Genomic DNA, 9,508 nt, shown 5'->3' on the forward strand with positions numbered 1-9,508 from the left:
ATGTCCACAAAATTATAACGGAAAACTACATAAGTGGCCTTCAGATTAACACACCACAAGAAGAAGAGAAGATGATGAAGTAAAAAATATAGGGAACAGGACAAAAGAAGAAATTGTTAGAAGAACCCAAAAATGAATCTGAAGATTTTAAAGTCCACACTATGCCATTTATTGTTTAAATTATCTTATAATGACAGTTAACATTTTACTTAGTGTTTCATAAATGTTTTACAAGCATTAAACAATTAAAATTACCTGATATGATACATACTATTATGATCTCCATTTTACAGAGGAGTAAGTAGAGATAATAGGATTAATAAATTCATCCAAGATTATGCAATTAGCAATTAGTAGAGTGTGAATTAAAAGTCAGATTCAACACTTATTCTTGGGAAAAACAAGACAGAACAATAAAATATTCTTATTATCTTCAAATCAAAGAGCCTTCTCTTAACAGAATAAATAATAACTGTTTAAAAACAACAACCAAAAATGGAAAATAGGTATATAAAAAAATTCTCCACATCACTGGTCATCAGAGAAATGCAAATCAAAACTACAATAAGACATCTCATTCCAGTTAAATGGCTTTTATCCAAAAGACAGACAATAACAAATGTTGGCGAGGCTGTGGAGAAAATGGAACCTTCATACACTGTTTGTGTGAATGTAAATTAGTACAACCACAGTTTCAAGGTTCCTAAAGAAACTAAAAAATAGAACTACCATATGATCCGAAATCCCACTGCCAGTGATATATCCCAAACCAAGGAAATCAGTATGCTAAAGAGATACCTGCACTACCGTGTTTATTGCAGTGCTATTCACAGTAGTCAAGATTGGGGAGCAACCTAAGTGTCCATCAGCAGATGAACAGATAAAGCAAATGTGGCACCTATTCCCAATAGAGTACTATTCAGCCATCAAATGAATAAGATTCTGTCATTTGCAACAGCATAGATGGAGTTGGAGGTTATCATGTTAAGTGAAATAAGCCAGGCACAGAAAAACAAACATCACATGTTCTCACTTATTTGTAGGAGCAAAAAATATTTTAAAAATTGAACTCAGCGCCGGGCGCGGTGGCTCAAGCCTGTAATCCCAGCACTTTGGGAGGCCGAGGCGGGTGGATCACGAGGTCGAGAGATCGAGACCATCCTGGTCAACATGGTGAAACCCCCGTCTCTACTAAAAGTGCAAAAAATTAGCTGGGCATGGTGGCACGTGCCTGTAATCCCAGCTACTCAGGAGGCTGAGGCAGGAGAATTACCTGAGCCCAGGAGGCAGAGGTTGCGGTGAGCCGAGATCGCGCCATTGCACTCCAGCCTGGGTAACAAGGGCGAAACTCCGTCTCAAAAAAAAAAAAAAAAAATTGAACTCATGGATAGAGGGTAGACTAATGGTTAAAAGAGCCTGCGAAGTGTAGCAGTGGGAAAGGGGAGAAGTGGTGTTGGCTAATGGATGCAAAAAAGTAGTTGGATAGAACAATGAAGATCTGGTATTTGGTAGCAAAACAGGGACACTACAGTTAAAAAAAAGTTGCACATTTTGAAATAACTGAATGAGTATAAATAGATTGTTTGTAACACAAGGAAAGGATAAATGCTATGGCGATGGATACCCCATTTTCCCTGATGTCATTCTTATGCATTGTGTGCCTATATCAATATGTCTCATGTACCCCATAAATATGTACACCTACTATGTACCCACAAAAATAAAAAAAAAGTAAAAAAAAAAAGTCGTTGACTGGGAGAAAATATTGCAAAACACATATCCAATAAAAGACTTGATCGAATATATACAAAGAACTCTAAGAATGTAGTAAGAAACCATAAAACCTATTCCAAAAAAATGGGCAAAGGATATGACAGACAGCCCAGCAAAGAAGATACTGCATATAAGCATATGAAAAGATGCTGAACACTACTCGTCATTAAAGAATTGCAAATTAAAACAGCAATGAGATCCCATTACACATCTAATAGACTGACTATAAGTCAACATCCCTCACCCTGAGAAACCTGACTTTGCTAACTGCTGATAAAGATGTAGGTTACCATGAGCTCTGTTTTTATGGCTAGAGGGAATCCAAAATGCTTATAGCCACATTGGAAGACAGTTTGGCAGTTTTTTTCGAAGGTAAACTAATCTTACCATAGTATCCAGCAGTCGTGCCTCTAGAACTAACTCAACTCATTTGAAAACTTATTTCCACACAAAAACTTGCACAAGAATGTTCATCCCGTCTTTATTCAAATAGCGAAAAACTAGAAGCAAACAAGATACCCTTGAGTAAATGAATAGATAAACAATCTGTAGTACATCCAGACCATCAACTGTTAATGAGCAATAAAAAGAAATGAGCTGATAACCTATGAAAATACTGGCATAAATCTTAAATGCATTTTGTTAAATAAAATCCCAGTCTCAAAAGGCAAAATATTTAAATATTGTGTGAGTCCAATGCTGTGACGTACTGGAAGAGGCACAACTATACAGACAATAAAGGAATCAGTCATTGTCAGGGATTCAGGGAAAGGGTAGCAGAGTCCAGTGGGAAGAGCATAAGGGATTTTTTTTTTTTAAGCTCGGCGAAACTATTTTGAATGATAGTGTGATGATCATATGTAACACCATGAGTTTGTCAAAACACACTGGAATTTACAGAACAAATAAAACTGAATATATGCAAATTTTATAAAATCATTTAGGAGATCAGTTGAATGTATAAAACAACCTCACTGAAAGAAGAGGGAAAAACTTGATTCAAGTAATGGAAATGAGCAGTTTGTAAGACTAAAGGCATAAGAAATGGCACATGAGTGTTGTATTTTAATTCAGCAGCCCCCAACCTTTTCGACACCATGAACCAGTTTTGTGGAAGACAGTTTTTCATTTTTCCATGGATGGGGAGAGGTGGGGGTGGTTTCAGAATGAAACTGTTCCACCTCAGGTCATCAGGCATTAGTTAGATTCTCATAAGGAGTGCACAACCTACATTCCTCATATGTACAGTTCACAATAGGGTTTGTGCTCCTGTGAGAATCTGATGGCAGACTGACTGGACAGGAGGCAGAGCTCAGGCGGTAATGCTTGCTTACCTGCTGCTCACCTCCCGCTATGTGGCCCAGTTCCTAACAGGCCACAGACCAGTACTAGTCTGCAGCCTGGGGGTTGGGAACCCCTGTTCTAATTGATAAAATGGTTTGTCAAGGGGCACAAACTAATAGTACTGATACTGCTATCCACATATACTGTGACTGACCAGTTAAGTAAACAGCAGAAAGAGATTAGGAAGACTCCCACGATAATGAATTAGATTTGGAGACATGGATATACAATTATAAAGTCATATTGAGTTTAATATAGATATAGGTGACAACACATAGAAACATTTGTAGATATGTGTACACACAGGGGTTAGTAAACATGCACATATTTCCTTGCTCGACCAGCTCAAAAGGCCTAGAAACAATGACAATTCAGTAGCCAGGAGTGCACCTAGTGCCTGGATCTTTCCATCTTTCTCTCCTTCCTTCCTTCCTTCGTTCCGTCCTTCCTTCCTTCCTTCTTTCTCTCTGTCTCTCTTTCTCTCTTTCTTTCTTTCTTTCATTTATTTATTTTGGAGTCTCACTCTGTCTCCAGGCTGGAGTGCAGTGGCACAATTTCAGTTCACTGCAACCTCCACCATCCAGGTTCAAGTGATTCTCCTGCCTCAGCCTCTTAAGTAGCTGAGACTACAGGTACGCACCACCATGCCCAGCTAATTTTTGGATTTTTAGTAGAGATGGAGTTTCACCATGATGGCCAGGTTGGTCTTGATCTCTTGACCTCATGATCTGCTCACCTCAGCCTCCCAATGTGCTGGGATTACAGGCATGAGCCACTATGCCTGGCCGGATCTTGCTTTCTAATAGCATCTTTCAAGAAAAAGAATCAGGGTTCTTTGGAGAAACACTTTATTCTAGGACTGGGACAGGAAATCTACATTATGAGCCTGGAGCATCTTTTAGTGCCAAAAAATATGCAAATTCTCCAAAACCAAAATAATCAAAGACATAATAATGATGTGACTGTGTCAGAGAGACAGGCCAATTAAAAGAGCTCCCCGTGAACAACCCTAGAACAAATTAAAGTAGCACTGGATTATAACTCAAAGTGTAACATAGATATCCATGAGCCCATGCTGGTATAAATAAATGATTAAATAAATAATAAAAGAACAGATAAATGTTCCATATAGAATTCCAGATAATTTAGGTATTCTGCTCTCAATGAGGTGATGCATAATTCTTCATTCAAGTGTGAGCTACATATAGTAACTTTCTTCAAAGTGTACAGTATGGAAAAAGAGAAATAAACATGTAGCTCATGTAGCTTTACAATGGCTAAACCCGGAAAATACCACCTCAACCAGGTGTTCAAGTTTACATCAGCAGTGATAACTCATATTGGTAGTATATATCCTTGAAATTATGTCATGAAACTGTTATTATTGTAGTCCTCCTCCTCAGAACACCTATAATCCCAGAACTTTGGGAGGCCAAGGCAGATGGATCACCTGAGGTCTGGAATTCAAGACCAGCCTGGCCAACATGGTGAAACCCCATCTCTACTAAAAATACAAAAATTATTTGGGTGTGGTGGTGGGCGCCTGTAATCCCAGCTACCTGGGAGGCTGAGGCAGGAGAATAGCTTGAACCTGGGAGGCAGAGGTTGCAGTGAGCCGAGATCACACCGTTGCACTCCAGACTAGGCAACGAGAGTGAACGTGCCTATCTCCAAATTTTTACTTTTTTAAAATGATCCATACCATCAGCCTAGATATCTGTACCTGAATCGGATGTCAGAAAATAATTTAGATCACTTGATCAAGGTAGGAGCACAGATGAATCTGCTGAGCAAACAAGGGGTTCATATATTTGTTTTAGCATATGATAACACACGAGAATGACCTTCCTTTTATTTGCAGAATATTTTTAATATGTTTCAATGTCAATTTCATGGAGACAAAGGCACTAGAAGGGGAACATATTAATACATATTTTAAAATGCAACTATATATCTATTAATAATTATTTAATGAGGCACTTAAAAGACAAACTGTTTCAACATCATTACCAAAAGAAAAGAGTAAACATCAGGTGAGGAGACATCATTATGTACTTATTTACACCTTAGGATTGTGTGTGTGCACACTCACAGGTGCATTTCCTGCTAAAGAGAAGACACCATAGAAGGGACTATTCTAGCTCTGAAAACATTGCATTTAAGTGTGTGTAGCTTCAGAGATTGTTAGAATCACAGACTTTATAGTTTCTCACCCTTAAGAGGTAGCACTGCTAGCTGCTACCCTACCATCCCCAGCTTTGACCTAGACATACGCAGTTATCATTACTGGTACAAAAAGGAATTTGGTTTCTGAGTGACTTCACTTGCAAGAAGACATGGTGGCAAATGCTGTGTGATTCACCATGTTCTGTAAGTTATTTTATCTCGGAATGGGTGTGTTGGAAGATTACAAGTGATTTGGAAAAAAGAAAAAAAATCCAAGGAGAATGTGTTATTTCTCCTGGACCACTCCAATTTTCAACTTCAGTTCAGTACAAGGTCTCACTACAATTTTAAAATAGTATTTCTTCATATGCCACAAAACTCCATTTCCAATATATAAAATGATCAAATAATATATGTTAATAAAAGTATACATGTCAATAAAAAAGAAGCTTAAGGAAGGAGATGATATTAATCTACTGTGGATCGAACAAATTAACTCATATTTTGATGGAGAACTTCATTTTCTTTGTGGTTACTTTGTCGGAGATGTATTTAATAACTGAAATTAAATTCAAATATTGTAAAATCTTCTCTCAATAAAGAGTTACTAAGGGACACCTAGTTATAAGCTAGAGTAAAAGAGGGAAAGGGCTGGGAGCACCATCCCTGAGGATGTTAGTCACCTCAACATAAATGGAAAACGCCAATTAAGAAAATTTAATTAAGACCTCCCTGTCCTCCCACTAAAGTTCATTTCTTCTTTATTCTTTAAGACAACGATCTCATTTTAGATTTTGTGTGTGTGTGTGCTAGCCCTTTAGATACAATGATGGCTTACACTTGATTTTCAGTTATTTTGCTGAGTAAATTTATTAACAATCTTGGCTGGGGTAGGCAGAATATAACCAGTGAAGATGTACTATATAGCAAACACTTTAGCTGTTTCAAATACTGTTTAGTAAAGCTTGAATACTTTAAACTTACAGCCAGAATAAAACAATTCTAGTGGGGTCCTATTTTTAAACCTGACATGAGTTTTATATACATGTTAGCCCTTTTCATTTTCTCTACAAGGTGAATTCTGATGACGAAATCTAATAAATACAGAGAGACTAATTAAAAAAAAAGATACTCATAATTACTAATGGCCAATGGTCAATTCTGGAAGGGTAATAGAAAAATGTAACATATAAATGTGGTAAATTATGATTACATTTGAAAAACAAGTTAAAATCTGTAAGATCTTTAGGGTCAGGTGGTAGTTAGAAAAAGCATAATGTGAACTGTTTCACCTCTTTTGGCCCCACGAAAATACCAGTATCTTAATCCCAGATAACCTGTTACATTACATGGCAAGAATGACTTTGAGATGGCGAGATTAAGGTTAAGAATCTTGTATGGAGATTCAGGTTAAGAACTTTGTATTGTCCCTTATACAAGTAGGTACAATCTAATCACATGTGTCCTTAAAACTCAGAGAACACATCCTAGCTGTGGAGAACCAGAGATGGCAACGTGAGATGAACTCGACCGCCATTGGTGGCCCTCAGGATGGGGCAGTGGGGTTATGAGCTCAGGGATGCAGCAGGCCATGGGAAGACGGAAAAACAAAGGAAACGGATTTTCTCCTAGAGGCTTCAGAAAGGAATAGATCCCTGCCGACACCTTGATTGTAGCCCATTGATACCTGTGTCAGACTTCTAATCTACAGAAGTATAAAAAGTAAATATGCGTTATTTCAATCGACCAAATTTGTGGTAATTTGTTACGTCAGCAAAAGAAACCTAATGCAGTGGCTAACAATGTTTGTGTGCTTACTGTGTACCAGACGAATATCTTATGAAACCATCAGATCTCATGAGAACTCACAAGAACAGCATGGTGGAACTTCCCTCACAACCCAGTCACCTCCCACAAGGTCCTTCCCTAACACAGGGAGATTACAATTTGGATTATAATTCAAGATGAGATTTGCGGGGGGTGGGGGGGGACACAAAGCCAGACTATATCAAGTACCAAACACTTAAATCAGGAACTTGGTTTAAATGGTCTTGAAGTAGGGCCCTGGCAGAAACAATCACAAATTCTCCTTGGAGGAATTTAACATCTCAGCTTCTCCTGAAGTCTCCTTCATCTCAGTTAATGATACCTCTGTTCTTCCAGTTACTCAGACCAAATATCTTGGTGCCATCCGTGACAATTCTGTTTCTGAAACATTATCTATTCTGTTAGCAAACCCTATTCACCTTTAGAATGTTCATTATCTTTTCTCTGTTGTAATATCGAAGTTGTCCTCTAAATGGTCTCCTTGCTTCAGTTTTTGTCTCCCTAGAAACATTTTCAATGCAGCAGCCAGAGTGAGCCTGTTCAAATGTAAATTACATAATTCTTATCCTACAAACAGTTTAAATAATTCTTACCTCATTCAAAGAAGAGCCAGCCTTTGTAATGACCTCCAGGGTCCAAGACTTCTGCTCCCTTGACTTTTCTACCCTAATTTTCTGCTACTCTCCTACGTGTTCAGTAGAGCAGATGCTGTCAGTACCCTGCCCATTGCCTTTCTTGCTTACGTTTTTAGTGCATGCAGGGGCAATTCCAAATGCCGTGTCTAATGACTGACAAGAATTTATACATATATTTATATACACCTGTGTGTGTGTGTGTGTGTGAGAGAGAGAGAGAGTTTTATCGCTCTGTTTTACTCTGTGTCCTGGAGGTCTCTCTCCTTGAGATTAAGGTCCTCCACTCACAGTAGTAGCTGGCTTGAAAACACACATTTTACTGACTGCCTTCTCTTCCATGCCTCCCTTTATATCTCCCTACCTCATCTTTTTACTCCAAATGATCAGCATAAACTTTAACGCTTATCTCAAATAAACATACAATCAATTGACTATATTATTCCTTGCAGTTTCTTTAACACTTCAGGTATGTTCCAGCCTTAAGGCTCTTGTATTTGCTGTCACTGCTCACATGTCTGGAGTGTTGTTGCCTTACCAATTACACAAGGCCATTTGCTTCATCTCATTCAACAAGGCCTTCCCTGGACATCCTGTTAATCATTCAATCAATGCTTTTCCTTTTTTCCCAAATTAAGTATTTTATTCATTAACACACGTCATAATTTAATTGACAATTCTATATGTGCATGTGTGTGTGTGTGTGTGGGGGGGAGAGAGGCAGAGAGAGAGAGAGAGGGAGAGAGAGAGAGAGAATTTACTTGTTCGTTGGCTTTTCTCCCACTGGAATATAAACACTCTGAGGAAGGGGATTTATGTCTGTTTCATTCACTACTGTATCCCTGTAACTACCTGCCACATAGTTAGCACTAAAAAATATTTGTTTTATTTAGTGCTTCCTATGCATAAATGTGAATAAACAGCAGTAATATTCCTAGAATAATAAATAGCTTAGTGAGAAAAATACTCAAGCATTAAAAAAACTACAAAAATATCATGAGTGAGAACCAGCAGAAACAAAAGACGGCAAAAATAGACAAAGATTTTTGTGTTAAATAATCACAGAGATTATGTTAATTTGTTATGTTTAATAAAAAATATGAACTGAGAAGTGTTTGAAGCAGGAAACCATAAAAATAATTAAGCAGTTGTGAAATTAATTTCTCCATATTAAAATTACAATAAATTATAAAAGTACAATAAATTATAAAAGTACAATAAATGTGTTTATCAGGATGTTAAACTCAGTTGAAGAGAAAATTAATGAATTATAAGTCAAAAGACATTATCTACAATCCAGCACAGAGAGCAAGAGATAAAATATACGAAAAGAAGGTAAAAAACCCAAAGAATAGGATGACAATGTCTAACATATATCTAATAAGAACTTCAGAGTACAAGCAAGAGAAAATTTAGAAACTTGCATGGGGGAATGATGGAGTAGGTGTTAGCAAACTCATGCTGTTCAAAAATAGAAATCTGAACAAAATAAAAAATGTAATTGTTTTCAGGTATTGAACAACAGGCTTCATGAGAAATATGTGTGTTCACCTTATAATCACCCCAGTTTTCAGTGTGTAGTCACTCTCTGGGCCACGGTTCATGGAGTTGGAGCCTGGGCTGAGCTGTTAAGTAGAAAACTGCTCAGAAAAGGAATTTAAAAAATTAGCATAGGGGTCCCCTTAAGTCTTTGGCTAATAATCAGTTTTGCATTACACAGTGCAAGTCCCCAGGAAGCCTTACAGAGAGCAGCTTCTAGAGAGTAG

The sequence above is a fragment of the Saimiri boliviensis genome, chromosome 3 (assembly GCF_048565385.1).
Source record: "Saimiri boliviensis isolate mSaiBol1 chromosome 3, mSaiBol1.pri, whole genome shotgun sequence".
Lineage (NCBI taxonomy): Eukaryota > Metazoa > Chordata > Mammalia > Primates > Cebidae > Saimiri > Saimiri boliviensis.